Source organism: Apteryx rowi, unplaced genomic scaffold (assembly GCF_003343035.1).
Source record: "Apteryx rowi isolate R43461 unplaced genomic scaffold, aptRow1 scaffold_659, whole genome shotgun sequence".
Taxonomy (NCBI): Eukaryota; Metazoa; Chordata; class Aves; order Apterygiformes; family Apterygidae; genus Apteryx; species Apteryx rowi.
In genome coordinates this window covers 387,568-406,637 of record NW_020450937.1, presented here as the reverse complement: position 1 = coordinate 406,637, position 19,070 = coordinate 387,568, and the positions used below count along the sequence as shown (strand labels likewise).

General features: G+C 37.9%; 1 protein-coding gene across 11 annotated transcripts in view; it reads left to right on the top strand.

The window, feature by feature from the left end:
• ATXN10 (ataxin 10) overlaps nucleotides 1–19,070 on the top strand; it is a 108,103-nt gene that overhangs the window by 69,074 nt on the left and 19,959 nt on the right. Inside the window, exon 11 of one of the 11 annotated variants that reach the window (XR_003256523.1) lies at nucleotides 14,262–14,350. The exons of the other annotated variants lie outside the window; for them this stretch is intronic. The gene's annotated coding sequence lies outside the window, so the exon portion shown is untranslated. The remainder of the gene's footprint in view (nucleotides 1–14,261; nucleotides 14,351–19,070) is intronic. 11 annotated transcript variants of the gene reach the window in all.

The window sequence follows — 19,070 nt, the reverse complement described above, 5'->3', positions numbered from 1 at the left end:
TGAAGGAGGCTTTGTATGACACTTTATGCTGGGGGGAGGGAAGATCCCTTACCCCTGATCAGCAAGCAGGATTTAAATCACTGAATGCGTACAGCTGAATTCTGGTATTAACTTTAACAGTGCCATTTTCCACCAGAACCTGAGAAGCATTGAGGTGGACAGAAGTTGAAAACTGTGCTTAGAGAAGTCTGGTGTCGTTTCAGTTTCATTTCAGTGTGGTTCACTTAGTTAACTCCCTCTGCTCCTGTGGCACTCCTTCACTGGGTTCTGCAGAGCTGTAATGTCTTACAGGCTTCAGCCTGACATAACCTTATCAAAAAAGCATTTATGAGCCTTCAGTTCTCTTTTCCTGTTTGCATTCAACCAGTGTACCTTCTACCAGCCCGAAAATTGTTTGCTAAAACTGCTGTTGAAGCACATGAGGACATATCACAACACTCTAGTCTTCAGGAGAGCATTTTTTTTCTTTCTTCCCTTCTTTCTTTCTTCTTCCTTTCTCCTATTTTTCTTTGTCTTTAGGGAGAGAAAGGAAACTGCAGAACTGTAGTCTGCAACACTGAATTTCTGCCATTAGGTGATGCTGTTTGTTCTGAATTCTGGACCTGCAGCCTTCTGCTCCTTGGTGTTCCCTGTGGCAATACTCCTCTGAAGCTTGGTGATGCTGGTGCCAAAGGGAACCAAAGCACTTAAGTATTTCCATTTTAAAAGCTGCAGAAGCAGAAATGTAAAAAGTTCCTTAGCCTTTTTTGTTGGGCTCTATTAAACTGAAGAATGAGGGTCTACCTGTTTGAGTGCTAAGCCTACTTTCTCCTGCAGGATCGTGTTAGGTCATAGGGGAAATGGTTCTGGTGAAACTGCGCAGCCTTTCCAGCATAAACAAGCTTCTCCCAGGATTGTTTTCTTTTCACTGATTCATTACCAGGCTTCTAACTCTGTCCCCCCAAATGGGTACCTCACTCACCAGAGAGTGTGATAATATTAAAATGTCCACGTACTGGAGCTTGTTTTTTCTTGTTATTTTGGAAGTTTCAAGGTTTTGTATAGAGCTCCTACATCATTCAGATTTGTAAAAGGAAAAATGTGTATTTCAGACCTCAGAAATAGTTCAACAACAGTGCATAAGAAAATGGGGGCAATTAAATGACTCTACACTGACTTGAATTTCTACGTACTTTGTGTTTTGCTGGTGACAGCAACGACACAAAATTAAGAGTCCAAAAGGCTGTTTTTCCCCCCAAAATGAGTAGTTACACCAGCAGTCTGTGTTGTATTTGTCATATTCTGAAGAAATTTAATTTCTGATCTGATCTATAAGTCCAAAATAGCAAAAAATCCTTCACTTCAGGCACTTGAGAAGTTTCAGTATTTCAAATCCATTTTATATGTATTGCAGAACTTAATATTTGAATCTGCGGGTCATGGTTTATGCTTGTGATGTATTAAAGAATGGAAGAAGGTGTTCTGTTTTGATACTTGTTGAAAGGAAATGGTATACTGATGTGACATTAGTGTTATGGTATATCATTTCTTTAGTACACAAGCAGAAAAAAAGCCTAATTCTGATTTGTTTTTGTCATTTGCGCAGCAGGAGGGGTTGCACTGTGATTAACAGCTGTAAATTCACACTCTGCAGAGCATGCTTATGTAAGCAGAAGAAAAATGAACTCTTGTCTAGTAGGCATCCTTTTTCTTTGGGAAAGTGAGTAGGGAAAGGTAGATGGACCTAGGGACTATGCGGGTTATGCGTGCTTGCTGTTCCTCCCTCATATGCTTGAACTGGTTAGTGGGGCCATGATTTCTCCATGGCCAGTACAACTGGTGGAGGTGGCTTGATCTGAAGCAGGGAGTACTCAGAGCTACACCTGCACCGCTGAGCCAGCGCTGCTCTTAGAGGCATTGCTCTGGGGACAGGAGTGTCTCGCCTGTCTTGGAGCACAGGCTGCTCACACTCTCTACCACCTTAATGTACATTCAGCAGAACAACAGAAATTAACTAGTTGTAGAAAAGATTAAACATTTGAGTGTTATGTTAAATGCGGAGATAAGTTCTAGTATTTGAGATGTAGGCAACCTGTGAAGTCTGTCCTCTAAAGTTTAAGAGAATTGTGTCCTAGAACTATGCATAGATGGGGATTCAGGAAATGTTTTTGTCAACTCTGATTAAATAAATCCAGAGATTTATTACGAGTGAATAATAAATAAGAATAGATGATTTTAGGGAGGCAGGATTAGAAGACAAGATTATCAAAACTAAAGTCTTTCCTTGTCCATTGGTAGAGATTTAATAAAATATTGTTTTGAAATATTTCTAAGCGTTCTAGTTAGCCTTCACTATTTACTATGTTCACATTTTGCTCTTTTATTCTTAAACTAGGCATTTGAGAGAGATTTCCATGGTACACTGTCACAGATTAGGTGTTAACCAGTCTGTTCACTAGGTGAACGTGTGTGTGTGTGTGTGTGACAGAGAAGCATTTGGAGAGGACTGTGTTCTGCCTGATGGGCTCTGCTTGATAGGTCTTATTTGCAGGATTCCATTCAGTTACCTTTTCTGATCAAAATATAAGGCTGTTTGAACAGACTGAGACTGCAATAATATCAAAATAACAATAATCACTTCAGCATCTTTTAATTAACTGTAGATTACCTAGTCTCTGATAACTGTACATGGAAAATCGTATGTGTGCATTGCCCAGATCCTGGATGTGAAGCTATAAGGTAGCCAGTGTATTAATTCGGATTGAGATAAAGTGGTCCCCTTGGCAGCTCTCTTGTGCTGAGGATGAAGGCAACGATGGGAGGCTGAAGTCCATTTGGCTGCAGTAAGCAAAACTGAAGACCTAGAAAAGAAAGGGACACCAGAAAACCAACTGGTTTTTATTTCAAGTGCCTTGAATGCAGCACTGCCTCTATGTAGGTAGTGCAGGAGTGGGAGAACCATGAAAGAACTGTGTCTATCTTAAAAGTCAGAGCACCAAGTAAATGTTGAATTAATCCTCTGCTATTTGTGAACTCCAGAAAGAGCTAAATTTGCAAAATACAGTCAGAGCCTCTCTTCTAAGGAAGGAAAAAAAACTGTGCCTCCAAAGGGATTTTCTTCTTGCTTGTAAATTCATCACCGAGTAGGGAAAGGTTAAGTGATTGCTGATAATCAGTGTGTATTAGGTGGAGAACCCCTGTGGGCTGAGTGAGCTGGAGTGCTGCTGGACACAGCAGCATCACACATCTGTTTACCCACCTTGCAGACACTGAAGCAGGTGTGGACTCTAGCAGGAATGTTTCTGCTTGGAAAAGAAGACTGAAAATATATACACGGTATGCCCAAACAATCCCCATCTCTGAGAGTGACTTGCTAAATTTTCAGATACATCCCCACAGTCAGAAATTCTAAAATGCACTTTTTGCCACTGATTAGGGATTGAGAGAAAACAAGTATCTGTATACATGTTCTGAATTGGTAAAATATGTAGAGAAATTGTTAGCAGTTGTGATATATAAGTAACAGATGGTTTGATCTGAAATCATTGTTTACAACATATAGCAAGATTAAAGTTCAATATAACAGCAAATAGCTAATCATTCTTGTGTATTAGCATAAACGTCTGTCTTTAAGTGTTAAAGTGTAGTGATCTGAAGAGGTGTAAAAGAGAGCCCTACTTATCTTTTGCATATACTTTGAGCACTAAGCGACAGAACTAAAAAATTTTGCTTCTGAAATTGCAAATATGGCCTATCAAGATGGTATTACTATCTTATTGTACTTTGTCCTCATTTATGAAATGGGCTTTTTCATAACTCTAGGGATATGATAATCAATAGAAATGAGTCATTTTATGGTTTATTATCTGTAATCTGTATCATTCATTTATATCTCGGATTCCTAGAGGAGGCACTTGTTTATCACTACTTAAAGTTCATCTGATTACAGTGGGTTCTGCTTTTCTGCTGTCTCAAAATACACTGTCTGTGTGTGGGCTTCTTAGGAAAAAAAATAAGGAATGGGGGGGGGTGTTTTTGATTGAAACTAATTGTATTGTACATCTTCATTTACTAATCTTCCCACAAGCAGTTTTTGGATTGTATTATTTATATACACTGTGAAAGAGATTTTAAAATGTGAAACTAATTAATCTCTTAAGAATCATAACTTTTGTTCCATTTCTGGGAAAATATTGCTTTATGAAATTCAGAGGAAAATCTAGAATAAATTCTGTGTACCATGTTAGATCTTTTTTCATTGGTGGCAAGGTGTTTTCTTCTGGCATTGCCCAATGAACTTTGTTAAATACGTCCCAGTGGTCCGAAAAGAAAAAAAAAAATCCCGATGCATGAAAAACAGTATGAAAAACTTTTTATCAACATGAAAAATCATATTAATTTACAGAGGCTTAAAATCTTACCTTGTAAGCCAGCTGCACTTTGCAAACTGCAAAAACTGTGCAAACCTTGAACAACACATGTATTTCACTGTGTGATTTGGATATGGTACAAACCATGCAAATGATATTCCCCTGATGACATTTTCCTGAGGGACAGAACACCCAGTGTAAGGGGTCTATATGAAATATGAATGGATATAGCCAAGGCTGTTGCAGGGTTTTAATTTCAGAGTGTACAAGATTCATGTTGCTTGTATAATTTTGGAAAAGTAATTTTGCTGTTTAAATATAACAGAACCTTTCAGATTAGCTACCTCTGAAGTAAAAATGTTCACTGTGTACGTTTCAATAGTTTTTGAGGTGGTATGTGCAATGTTTCAGCTTGTGTTACTATTTTAAGTTATCACAACCTGACTGATATTTCAAGTACAACTATTGAAACTGTATTTAGGATGAAGTTGATCCTCATCTTAAGAGAATCAATATTTTTCTATTTTCATAAACAAAAGTAAGTAGTTGGTTACTAATTTTCATGCGCTTCAGGATTACAGTCTGCTTTGGTTTACATGGTGAATCTCAAATGTGGCAAAATAGGCAGGATTTGGATTTTTGTCTAAAATTACTGTTCTAAAGCACAATTATGGAGCCCAGTGAATTCATACTGAAGTTAGCAACAACATTTCTGTTAGCTTTTAGCAAGGGCAAACTGCAACATTTACTTCCAAATGGGTTTCTTCCTGGGTTGGTTTGGGTTTTTTCGTGGCTATTGTTGTTGAAAAAGAGGGTGCTACCAGTGGAGCTGTTCAGGATTTGGAATTTTCCATAGAAGAATTTCCAGCTTTTCTAAAAATCCTTTCACCCTGTAGTCAAGCAAAGTTAAGGTCGTGTATTTTGCTTTGGAAATAGTGAAGTGCTATATTTCAGGCCATTGTTCAGTATCATGATAACTTAAAAAAAAAAAAAAAAAAGCAGTGTTTTGCCTGCATGAAAAATGGATAAATTTCAGTGAAAATTAGTAATAGAACCGGTAAGTTCCTTTGAGATAGTCAGACATCACTGCATTGGTATTTTCCAACCAGGTCTAATTAGTTGCCTCAGTTATGCTTATTCTCCACAGCTCCAGTCATGAGAAGCTGATGCAATTTGAGAGGACACTCACTATTGCCAGTTCTCCTGGAACTTGCAATACAATTGGAATATTTGGTGGTTGGGAGTTCCTTTTTAATCCCAGCTCTTGAGTCATATGATCTCATGAGCGCCTCACCATCTAATGCATTTTTAAAGTGTTTTGAGAATTTGTAGCTGCTGGGAAAAGCTTAAAAAATGCTTCCTTAAAATTAAAGTTGAAAATGTCATTTTTAATGCCCTCATGACAGAGCAATGACGTTCTGATTCAACACTCTTCTCAACTTCTGACCCACTATTACTGTCTGCCTAATCCTGCAGGCTTGTTTATAAAAGGGTCAATCTATCCCTTTGAAAATCAACTTTAGAGAAAACATTAATAAATTCCTACAGAAGTTTTCTTTGTTCTAAGAACAAAAAAGAAACAAAAACCCTCAAAAAATAATGAAGAATCAATAGTGACTTGTAGATCTTAAAAAGGAAGAAGAAAAAAGAATTATTTCTAATTTTTCTATTTGTCGTTTTTGTACAAATTTCAGCTACTGAAATACACCCTCCAGTTCTGTTCATGTGAGATCTCTTTAAGGGACTTATTAGGAAGAGTTACTGTGCATGTGTAGCTTTTATTTCATGAAGTTTTAATAACAGTATATTCTTGAGAGAAATACTTCATGTACAATAATGAAACTGAAATAAGAACTCTTTCTAGATTTCAGTTGGAACCTGCAGTCTTGACTTTATGGACCTGTAATCAAATTAATGATTTGTTGCAAGAGGAGAAAGGAAATAAGAATATAAACAAAACTAAGCAGAACATTTAAAAACAATATATAAAAAAAATTTTAAACAATTGGCTTAGTGCATGATGCCACATATACCTTGTTTTACACAATAATTTTTTTTAATGTAAATTGACCACTTGAAAAGATGCATTTATTATGGAATTGTTAAAACAGTTTGAACAATACCTTTTCAAATTTATATGTAAAAACTCAAAATTCTGTTCTTCATTGATAATATGCAATGAGCTAGAAGCTGGGAGTTTTACTTTTATAGTACCTAAAGTTATGTTATTACCAGACTGAAAGGCATTTAGAGACACAAATACTCAAGAAAACTCTAGTAGTTGTAATTTAAAGGTAAATTAAGAAACTAGTATGCAGTCTCCTTATGTACAGCTTCAAGTATCATCTCGTTCAAGAGCCTGAGGCATTAGCAAGCCTTCAGCATGAAATTTAGTGCTAGAGCATGCATTCCTGAGTTATTGTATATCATACATACTAAATATATGGCTTTTATAGACATATAAATCACAACATCAGAATTCTTGTATTTTCTAAAATAAAGAAAAGTTGATCCTAATCTCAACACAGTGGCTAAATTTACCTTAAGAAGAGAACCTGATCCTGTGCAAAGGTTATGCTTGCTGAATCATTAAAAGAAAATGCCTGTGCTTAGAATTTCAGGTAAACGTAGTGAATAATTACTCAACTTTCTATAAGTCTGGGTCATCAGTAAAGAAACACGGTCAATGTCATGTGAGGGCTGGGCCAGACCATAGTGGCTACAGCTATATGAGTAAATGGAATGTGTTAGGGGCCGTTGCTGGCCGGGAGGGCAAGGTGCAGAGTGTGGTGTACCTTGCACCCACGTGGCAGAATGCTCCTTTTTTGGGCATCCTTTCTTTCATCTCCCTCTTCCCCAGCCAACATCAAACCACAAGATTGCTTTTTCCATACTGCTCCTTGGGAAGGGTCCCTGGCCCATGCTCTGTACCCAGCAGTTCTGGAGCGTTGTCCAGAGTTTTCATGAGCTAGTTTCTGTGAGCCAGCGCTCGGTCAGGGATCATCCTAACTGTATGACAGAGTGGGTGATCACAAGCCACGGCACCCTGGTTCTGCATCTTTTAGTAACGTGACTGGAAGCCGTGCTGAAGTGAGCCAGTTTGTTGCACATTTCAGACTTCACTGTAGTATTGATCACCTAAGATGAGGTTGATGCGTCTTTTTCTTCCTTCCACCCTATTCTGCATCTCTGTAATAATTCTTGTAGTTGTTTTGATCACAGTAAGAGAAATTAGACCTTAGGATCCCTTTGGCTTGGGCCATAAAAAGTAGAGATCCCACTTCAAGAAGTTCTGTGTAGGTAAGCCTTTGCCACCCCATTGCTTATTCATTCACAGATCTCTTGAATCACAGAACATGGTTTTGAAGCTGCTACACCCTGTTCCTTATTAATCTCCTTGCATTCTGTAGTTCCTAATCTCTTCAGTAGTTTGTTTTCCTTTAAAATAGTTTTCAAAACACAAACAGTTCTTAACCTGAGGGAGGTTTGTTAAGGGGCAGCCATTCAGAGTTGATGGTAGCATTTTAGTGTGCAGCTGAGCTGGGTGATAAAGCAGGTGGACCATGTCATTTGGTTACAGACTTCCTCAACTGTCAGGGGGACGCAGCATAAAATACAAGGATTTGCTCTGTTCTTTTATACCGGTAAGTTTGTAGAAGGGTTGCAGATAACAGAACTGCTGGAAGGGGCCAAGTACTGAACTGTTACACTAGTGTGTAGCCTAGAGTGTTATTTGGCTTATTTTCTAAATCCTTTTGTGGTTTCCCAGTGGCAATTTGGGACTTTCCAAAACTATAATGGAAAAGTTATAAAAACTTTATGCCACCAGAATCACACTTTATAATGATTGGTGGGAAAACTCTCTAGCAGTTATTTTTAACTGCAGTTATATTAGCAGGAAGAGGTTGCAAGTATCAAGAATGGTAAACAGCTGTTAAAGAATCAACACTGAGTTTTATTTTTCAGTTAAAAATGAAACACCATTACTAGCAAAATTCTGGAATTGTTAAGGATTTGAATTTGTTGGGGGGAGGGGGGGAGAGGACACCAAAACCAATGTAAAAACCTTTTTGGAACGAAACATGGGAAATGGTAAATGCCTGGATAGTGTGTGCACACAGGGGTTTCCCCCACTTATTTCATTATGCTGGTAAATAACATCTTAATGCAACTATACCTATTTACAAACGTTACGATACTATTTTTCTCTTAAAACAACAGTGAAGGTTGGTTTGTCATCTTCTTCTCATACATTGGTATTTTCCATGATTTCCTCTTTGCATACTGCATAATAGGTTGACAGTTCAAAACACCTTCGTTAGTATGTCCATCCTTCTCATTGAATGACTGACTTGTCCAAGGCATGGCTAAAAGGAAGTAAATGTTAAAAATCCAAATGACAAAATATCATTTGCTGAAATTGTTTTCACAGAGTGCCATAATGTGAGAAAAGGGGACGCTGTATTACTGATTATTAACTTGAATAAAGCCTCTCTTAATGTATTTTAACACTTTTTCCATAGAAAAGTGTGGGGGGGGGGATTGCTTTTTTTATGGAACAGCTTCTCTTGTACTAAAACCATGAAATCTTTCAAATACTTGAGTGAAAGTTTTCTGTTTTCTTTTAATGTTCAGTTTCAATGTGTGAGAAATCACTTAGGATGTCTGGGATATTCTGTTTTCAAGGTAATATCTTCTTCAGGCAGTGTTCTTAACCACAGGGGTTTTTAACCATAAAATGTTTGACTGTAGTTGTCTCAGTAAAAATGTTGCTGGATTAGTTTGTGGCATTATTTCAGTCATGAAGAAATAAATTCAGCCTGGCTCGTAAAGTGGTGAACCGAAAGTTACTCTGCTCATTTTATACTCAATTTATGATAATGTAACATTTCTTATTTTTGACACCACTTACACACAGTTTATTTTACTTTTCAAAAGATGTTTTCTACAAAAGCACAATGCAGAAAGAAGCATAAAAATTATGTGAAGACCAGCAACTGTCAGCTGGTCTGTGATTGCCACATATGAAGCAAATGTGATAGGTTTTCTGCTCTTCCTACGCAACACAGGAAGACACTGATAGCTGAGTATACAGAGCTTGTGAGAGAGGATAGAAGGAAGCTTGGTGTTTGATCATCCTTAAAACAAGACCTGGTCCTCAGTATGAAGTCCCCAGTAAAGCTGAACATTTCAACCATTACCTTTTCTGAGTGTTCCAATGAAAGTTGCTGAGATTTATCTGTGACTTAAAACTGAATAAATGAAAATAAAAGTAAATGAAGAAATGAAAGGTCTTTACAGGGAAGTACTTAAACCAGGATTGATATTTTGTACTGAATTATAAAATAAAAAGGAAGTCAATGAAATTATTTTGAAAAGTGAAGGAAAGTGCACTTGCTCTGCTTTGCTTTGTGGTTGAAATGGCAAGCCAGCTCTTGTGTTTTGGATGAAGACTACTCTGCAACTTGGAGGTAGAAAAAGCTGCAGTGACTGGGAAGAAAGTATGACTGTTTTGCTGAGACACACATTCAATGTCTAAAGGTTGTTTCCTCCCATCTTAAGACTTGATTACACCTGCATTAACCTCTTCTGAAACTGTCCCAGTAGGCTGTACTTATTGCCCTGCAGTAATTTGAGACTGCATCTGTTAGTCCTGAAACAAAGCATTTATTGTAATTTTAAGTTTTCATTCTTTTCTTTCTAAAGGTCCATAATTCTGTTGTTTTATTTGTTTCTTGGAAAATGTAACGTTTCATATAAAATGGAGAATAAAATTGGCATTGCTCAGTGAGAAATATTATTTCTTGCAGTATTAAGAGAGGGAATTCTGTGGCTCACTACAGGCTTCTGAAGGCTTCCCTGACTGCTCTGATTTAAAACACAAACAGCAAACACCTTTATACTGTCTCCAGGCTTTAGTAGTCTGTCAGGTCCTGCGGTCTGCCATTTACTATTTCTATAGAAATCCTAAAAAGGCATTTTACAGTCCTTCCCTGAAACACTTGCTTTGTTTTACTATGTTCTAACCTCGAGAAACATTTAATTATCATCAAGGATAGTTTTATATTTATTATGTCACACAGTGTGCATCTTTCACACACACAGTAGAAAATTAATGGTTTGTCTTTTGACCCATCACTAAAATCTTGGGAGCCCTGTGTACAATGGAATGTGGAAACAGAGAATAGCAAAAGTCATTAATAATGACTGTGTGCTGTTTTCAATTTTGAGGTCAGTGGTGGCTCAGTGCCTGCTAGGCCAGTGCTAGGTGCGTGTGTGCTGTTTTCAATTTTCAAGCCTACTAGAAGCTTTCTCCCCCCCCCCCCCCCCCCTTTTGGCTGTGGAGTTTGGGATATAAATATACTCAATAGCTTACTCTCTACAGTTCCTTAATACATTTTAACACTGCTAAAGTCAATTCATAATTGCAATAGGAAATTTCAGGGGTGTGTCATTCTGGGAAACTGCTACTGCTTGGGTGGTTTTGGTACTTTGCTTTCAGTCTTAAGTCTGTCAGTACACCCCAAGCATTGCAGTCTCAATATGGCCTGCTGTTGTGTCTAGCTGCAGAAGTTACCACAAAATGCAGCAATCACCAGCACAAATCATTATGTGCTCTGAAATCATCCTAGATCTTTCCCATTCATTTTTATCATTTGAGTTAGTGTGTGTCTGTACTTTTGCCACAGATTGACTTGCACGTTTGAGTTTTGATTTTTTTAAACCCTTACTAAGTTATGGTTCAAACTGAAGGAAAAGGAAAATGCTAAGTAACACTGGATACAACAGAAGGCATTATTAGACCACAGAACATCTGGTTGGCATTTATTTTTGCTTAATGAACTCAGAAGCATCCAAGGAAGAGGTGCAATCCCTGATTTGGGGAGTGGAAGTAATTTCAGAATACAGTAGTAATGTAAGAGAGTGGTGACATATGTGGCATCAGTGAGGGTGTGTGTTCATCAAAAGAGAGTGCAGATGTTACGATTTTGAATTGCTTTTCTTCCTTTTCCTCTCCTGCTCACTCTAAATTGTAAGGAGTGGGCAATTTTGTCTGTTTTCAGGGGATTTTTCAGCTGAACTGGGTTTGAATGAGCAATTGGAATACTGAGAGAAGGTAGCATAAAAGCAGGTGTGCAGGCTGTTGTGGGGGAAAAGAAATAAGTACCAAAGTTGGCATCAGTAATAGAGTGAAGAGTGTTATCAAGGGTCACATGACTGCTGTACTGATTTGTGGATGGAATGGTGTTTGTGATTATGTATAGAAAGCTAACAAGGAAGTCCTCAGCAGAAACACTCTTTGTGATAGTATGGTCTTTTATCAATGTCAGAACAATTATCAAAATGGGGATAATTTCTGTGGAATCTTCTTCCAGAAGAAAATCCATTTCAACATAATATAAAATGTAAAACTTAATTAAAATGAGTTTTTTGGGGTTCTTTTTTGAGATAGATAAGATGCTTTATTAAGTTTGACATGGAAGACAAGATACTGTAGTCACCAAAACAGTGGCAACTTGCCCAGAATGATGTGGAACTTCCTATTGCAACAATGATTATAATGTTTATCAAATACTTTAGACTGAAATGAAACATATGACTTGTTCAACCTTTATCTCTGCATTTTTACAGAACTTTGAAGTAATTTGAGGTCTTCGGTTTTCACTCTGCTTTGAAACAAAATAGAATTTTGAAATTTTGATAATCTCTTAGGAGTTATGTCCTCAGCCCAGCTTTAATCACATAGCTAGTTCTTGCATATAATTACCTTTTAATTTTTTAGTGAAAGGAGAACTTAAGAGAACCTCTTTTATAACAGTGAAATGAAAACCAACAAAGACTGTCTGTTTACTGGCTTCAGTGGACTGAGAAAAAGATACTGAATTGTCTAGAAGTAGAAAAACATATACTCTGTTGTTGATGCAAATTTGTACAAATTCAACTGATGTAAATCGCAGGGGTTTAATACTGGATGGTGTTTAGTGCCATTATTTTCTGTTACTCCTGCTGCCAGGATAGGGAAGGGCCAGACTAGGATATATTTGGTATTTTGGGCAAAGTCTGTCTGTGTTGAATCTTACTTTATCCATGTTAAGTGGCAACTCTGTTCCAAAAAAGTTGCCCTCCTGGTAGCAGCATCTCTTTATTACTGAAAATTGTTTTCTTTTTCTTCATCTTTTAGATAGGTGAATCATGAAAGCTCAGTTATTTAAAAACAAACCATCCAACTGTTTTACCCTCTTTTGCAAGGAACCTATTCTGAATTCTTGAGTGTTTACAATATCATCTCACAGCTGGAAACTCTCCTGTGTTTTGTGTTGGAAAGACTACCGGAGAAAAATTACTTAGCTATTGAGATGGCTTGCTATCCTCTTCCAGTAGCTGGACACTCCTTAGCTTCTGCTTGCTTTGGCATAGTCCTGGTTGTGTATTAAGTACCTTCTCATTCTCTTCTCTCCCCTTTCAGTAATGCCAAAACCTTTACCTTCTAAAACAGTCCTTTTCAGAGAGTTTTAGGACATTGTGATGGAATCCCACTTTTAGATTTTTAGATTATTCATGGAAAGAGACAAGGGTCACCTCTTTTGGAAGAGTAGAAACGACCTTTATGTCTGTCCCGGCAATAATGCTGAAAGATGGAGAATACATTGAAAGTGGTGTAACAGGAACAAGTTTTGTTGCCATGATTTCTGAATTTAGAATGTTAAAACAGTTGGCTGATTCTGTAATACAGGCTTACCTAAATGAAGTAGGGGAAGAGTATTCTGGGGACACTCTCTTTACTGAAATAGGCATAAAGGTATTGCCTAGCTCTCAAAGCCATTCGCACTGGTGCAAGGAGCTCTTAGGACCAGCTAAGCAAGTCTGCTGTGATGTCCTGCAGAAAGGAGCCTTTGTCCACAAGTATTTCTGTAGATCTGCAGGATGTGGTGAATTCCAATAATAGACTTGATTGTCACAAGCCACAGCTGCCTCTGTTTTAAGCCAAAGTACCTGTATTCTGCAGTGGACCTAGGAGTCCCCTTGCACTAAGGGATAAAAGCATTCTCTTTTCCTTTGAAGTAGAATCCTCTGTGTATCTTCTGTCACTTCTGCTGGGAAAAAAAAAAAGAGACAAAATAATTCTTTTCAGTACCATCATAGCTCCAGAGAAGCTAATTTATGAGCCGAATTAGCTGATCTGTTGCTCCTCTTATGGAGCCTTTCTGTTACTCTAGTCTGAATGCTGGAGTCTTCCAGATTTCAAATTTCTGTCCGTGTATTTTGTTGAGCAGGACTTAGAGGAAAACTGACTCCTGTTGGTCAGCCTGTTTGGTGGCAGTGCCTGAAGGTTATATTTCTCCTTATGTAGTCCTCATGTGGTATATTCAGAAGCAATAAGACTTGAAATATATTTAATGGGGACCAAAGTCTGATAATGGATCTCAAAGGTGCATTTCAGTGGATTACTTTTCTTTGGTGTGACTCAGTGTAGTATGATTCACTGTCTGGGAAAATCATGCAGAGACTCAAAGGGTCATAAGAACCATTTGCTTGTCCATAGCAGAACTGGTTAGAGTATTTGTGGATGAGATATGCCTCATTCATTTGTGGAGACTTCCAGTATTGGAGACTGCTCCAGGAGTCTTTGAGACTCATGTTTCAGTACTTGACTACCATTACTGTTAAAGATATTTTCTGAACGTGTAATATGAATATTCTGTCCTTTAAGCCCATTACTTCCCTATGCACCTGGATGTAGATAATAGAATATTCCTTTTTTTGTGAAGATTTTTTTTTTAAAGATTACAGTGTTTGCCAGGAAGCTTGCTACCTTAGGCTAGACATGTTGCTCGTGCTCTCACTCTTTTTTTCAGGTATCATGATTTTTTAGACCTCACTTTTATCATTTTTCCTTTGTTTTCTTCCCAGCCAGCCCACATATTTCTTCAATATATTGGGTTGTGCAAAGTTCTTGCCTTTTACTCAAGGAAAGCTGTGGGTCTTCTTGTTTTGGACAGGTGAGAAATCCTTTTTATTTACTCTCATGTGTTGGTTGCCTGGCAAATAGGTTTTTGTGCAACAGTTATCTGTTATAGTTCAATATTTAACTTTATGAGCTCACTCTCGTTTTGTGTTCCTGGGAGACTTCACTTTTTAGTGCAAGATATTTTTTATGACTAGTCTGGCATCTGAAATACAAATTGTGTCAAGATCTCTCTGCCAGGAAAGGTCAGTGAATACACAGGGTTGTGCCACCAATGGGCAAGAATAATATTTTTTCTAGAACCGATTTTGTTTATTATATATTCTGATAAAATTGTTTCTGATAACTTTTTCCGGCCTTATAACCAAGTAAAATTCATAATAAGGTAGAAAGAATCCTGTTTTGAACTAGTGTGAGGAACAGAATGGGCTTATGCTTCTTTTCGTGGTCTTAGCCCTTCCGTTTTCTTCAGTGTGAGATGGAGATGTCTTAGGCTCACACAGTCATTCAGGTTGGAAGGTGTCTCAGGAGTTCTCTGGTCCAACCTTCTGCTCAAAGCTGAATTCAGACCAGGTTGCTCAGGACTTTATCCAACCAAGTCTTGAAAGCCTCCAAGGTGGAAATGCCCTCGTTCTACTGTCTGTGCTGCTGTTTACATAGCTCAGAATGCTGTAAGGCTTCATCACTGCTGGGGCATGCTGGCTTATCTTTTGCTTATTATCCACCAGGATCCTTGGGTCCTCTTCAGCAGAGCTCCTATACAGCCACTTAGTCCACAGCTGGTATCTTTTGTAAGGGGTTAGTTCATCCCAGACACAGGTCTTTGTCATCACTGAATTTCATGAGGTTCCTGTTGGCCCATTCTTCTAGACTGTCTAGGTCCCTCTGAATAACGGGTCACTGATAAAGATAGTAAGCAGGATAGGATCTAGGTTAGTTCCCTTGAGAAACTCTGCTTGTAACCAACTCTTCAGGTAGAGTACAGAGCCACAACCCTTTGCCTGATGGTCTTGATCCCCTAATTCTCTTTGGATGTTCTGAAACTTAGCAAAATCATCAGTTTGGACAGAAAATACCTGAATGAATTCTTTGCTGTCTCAAAACAGAAGTTTCATACATTTCCCCTGTGAAGTCTGTTAGGCTATGCATCAGGCCACACTATAGGGGGCAGAAAATGTTGAGTCTCCTTAGAAAATATGTGCAAAGCTTAACTGAAGCTTAATGAAAGCTTAAATTGTTTAATGTAGGATGGATGTTAATATCTTGAAGATTCAACTCTTGAGAAGTATGTTTAGAGACAATTTTAGGAATTGAGGGCAGTAAGCAAAAAAGGAAAATATGGTCAAGAGGTTTGTTTTCTGTGACCTTAATATGCCCTTTAGGTTTTTTGTGGTCATGCCATCCCAGCTGTCTGTTATTCTTTCCCTTTTCCCTTCCTTTCCCTCCCCAACTTTTATATCCATTAGCCAGTTTCAATCCAATCTGACAGAGAAACAGAGATTTCAGAAATATTATTATATTTATACTTTTGCATTATGAGAATCAGTGACTAGATAAATAAGAAACCCAAAGTGGTGCTCCTAGGAAGGGAAGTTGGGTAGTAGCAGCTTAATCCCTGGTCTGCTGCAAGTCAAGGCTGACATTTGGCGACTGATCTGCACACCTGTAGCTCTGAACTGTGCTGCTGCTGCTGCTTCCGTGTTTCTACCCATTTAGCTCAGTGAGAGAGCTAGGAGCATTTCAGAGAATGAGGTGAAGGAGCCAAGTCCATAAAAATTGGAAGTTGTTAGTCCTGTTGCTTACTGAAACGTTTCTTCTTCTAAGTTCTGTAATGCGAATTGAAATTTAATACTCTGGAGCTAATTGCTGTTTGAGAGACAACTTTTCTCTGGTAGGAAACTGGTGATTTGTAAAGAATGTAGTAACTGGAGTTTTTCCATATAAATGGTTCTTGTTTGTTCCTGCTTTTTGACTTGTTTCTGATTTTTTATTATTATTATTTATTTATTTTTAAAGCAGAAATTTGTCTTGCTGTTTGTCAACCTGCTTGTCAGTAACCTGTGAAAAGAAGAGTGACGGTGTTAGCTTGGATTAGGCAAACTATCAGTAGTCCACTTCTGTCTGTGAGAAAACATTTCCTTTTGTTGATCTATAGTTACAGCAAATGAAACTGCTTTGAAATAGGAATATTTCCGTGGCTAAAATGATTGCATTTCTCATTCTGCCTCCTGAATTGATTGGGCACTGAGAATTAGTTGCATTCTGGTGGAAGAACAAATTATGTTGAATCTGTCATTATCTGAAGACATAAATGTTCTTTAGCATAGCGCTACTCTTTTAAGTTGACTAGATAATGCCTTCTGAGGACTCAAATGTTAGTTATTCTTTGAGGAGAGTATCTTTGTTCAAGGCTTTTTTTGTTGTGTAGTCTCCTGACCTGAGATGCTAGTTGTGTTTTATTAGATGCACACAGAAGACTTCTTGTTCTGCAACAAGCACTGTCATGCTTAGAGAATTTGCATTCTTACTCTTGAGTTTGGCTCCATTACTCTTAGATAGAAAGATTTAAGAAATAGTCTGTGCTTAATTTATACTTTCTCTGGGCTCTGCTGTGAACTTCATAAGAAAATGCTGGGATAACCAGAGGTGGTTTTGTTCAGGCAGATATCCATAGCTATGCTAGTGACCTTATCTGTATATTGGCCAATAAATTTGATTGTTGGAGGGTAACAAAGTCTTTAGAATTGGTCTGTTTTTTTCATTGGTTACCAAGAGAAAAAGCATAGCTTCCTCTTCAGAACTGACATGTCCTAAATCATCCAAATAAAACACAACACACCCTTTCTTGGGCAGTGAGAGCAGTGGGTGGATATGGTCCGGTTTGGTCAGTTTCATAAGCTTGTGTTTAATTTTGTGTAGCATCCTTGGACAGGGTCTGAAATCGTTCCATTTAGTGTCTCTTTTAAGTTGAAATATATTATTAAATTCCAGGTATGGAGAAAGAGAAATTGTATTGGGGGAGGGCGGGGGGAAACATACCAGTCCCTTTTTCAGTGGGGAAGGCATTTGCTTTAAGTGTAGTATGTTTAAACTTCTTACTGTCGTGATACAGCTCTTCATTATATTTCATAGGAAAGTATGAAAAACAAATGGAACAGTAGTATAAAGCTGTGTTTTAAAAAATATCTTTCTTAATTGACAGAGACACTTGCCTTTGAATGCTGTTTTTTTTCTGCTTTTCAAAAACAATTTCAGAAATTCTGATACAGTAGCGGTAGGCAAGATTTTAGGTACTGACTTGACAGATGCACTAGAGATTACTAGCACAGAGCTGTATGTTTTTAAGTTTATTTTTTTAAAGTAACTTATTTTAATTAACTTACATGTGGTCAAGATTTTAGCCTGCAATCTACATGTAGGCTGCAATCGTTTGATGTTTCAGTGTAGTTCAGAATAAAGCATTGTAGTTTTTCATAATAAAATAAGCTAGTGTTTTTACAGTCCAGTGCAATTCCTTGTTATTGGTCAGCTATGTTGTCAATAATGTAAATGGAGAATAGGTTCAGTAGTCTTTTTGAATGCAGGCCAATAGAAGTAATTACGTTTACAAGAAAGAGACCACATCTCTCCTCTTCCTCAGTTTCTGCCTATATTTTCTTTCAAAATCTAGACAGATTACAGCCAGTCTCATATCAGTCACTACATGTTTTCTTTCCGGGATATTTTTCCATTTAAAGGTGAGATTTGAGGCTCTGCATAATATTGACTCCTCTCCCAAGCACTGCAGAACATTCCTGCAGAGGATGCACAGCCTTACTCTGTGCTGTGTGTTTCTCGGACATTTCTCTTCAAAGGAGGAACTTTAAGGCCAATACTTGGAAAAATTCACAAAACCTCCAATAAACCTGTATAAGGGGGTGAGGCCTAGGACCATGGTTCCTTGATATTTACAAAATCTGCTTATGTGAGAGTTTAGAATAACTGTGCTTTCTTCAGGTTAATGGCAGTGAGAAGGCTTGAGAGACGCTTGACATGTAAGTGGGACAGCTATAGTGGTTCCTTCCTTTCACTACCGAAGGAACTCCAGCAGCAGAAGTGTTTCAACTACGTGCAGAGGAATTACTGAATTGGCTCACTGCAGCCCGGAGTATTGCAATACACTGACCTGAATTTTAGGTTATCGTGAAATGCAGTTTTGGTGGATCAGCAGGCAGTTCTTGAACAGTTGGGCTGGTCCTTTGTTGAGCTGAGAACCTCCAAATCAGGGGCAGAGTAAATCACTTGAATACTGGAACTACTCTAGCAACGGTTGCTCATGAATCTGAGGTCTCAGAGTTCACTTCATGGGTATCTCTGAGGAGTATATAGAGTTGTCCTGCATACACAGCAAGACACTGTATTTTACTGTGCAATAAGTCACAGGTAATGTACTAAAGCTGAGGTACTGGTAACAAAAGCTTGACCTAACTTGGTCGAATTAATGTACAGTTTAATTATATGCTGTTGAGGAGAGTCCCAGTGGGTGTGTAAGACAGCAGTAGTTAGCAACTTGTTTATTACATTAAATTATCATTAAGGTTGTGGATTGCTGCTTCTGTTCCCACTTACTTTGAAGGAATCTCATTATATTCCCACAGTAACTTTTTGAAGCATGTGTGAGTTTTAATTAAAATTTTACTTGCCCCACATACTTACTCTGCTAACTGAATGTTTCATTTGAATCGAACCAGAACAGATCACATGGTTTATTTCAG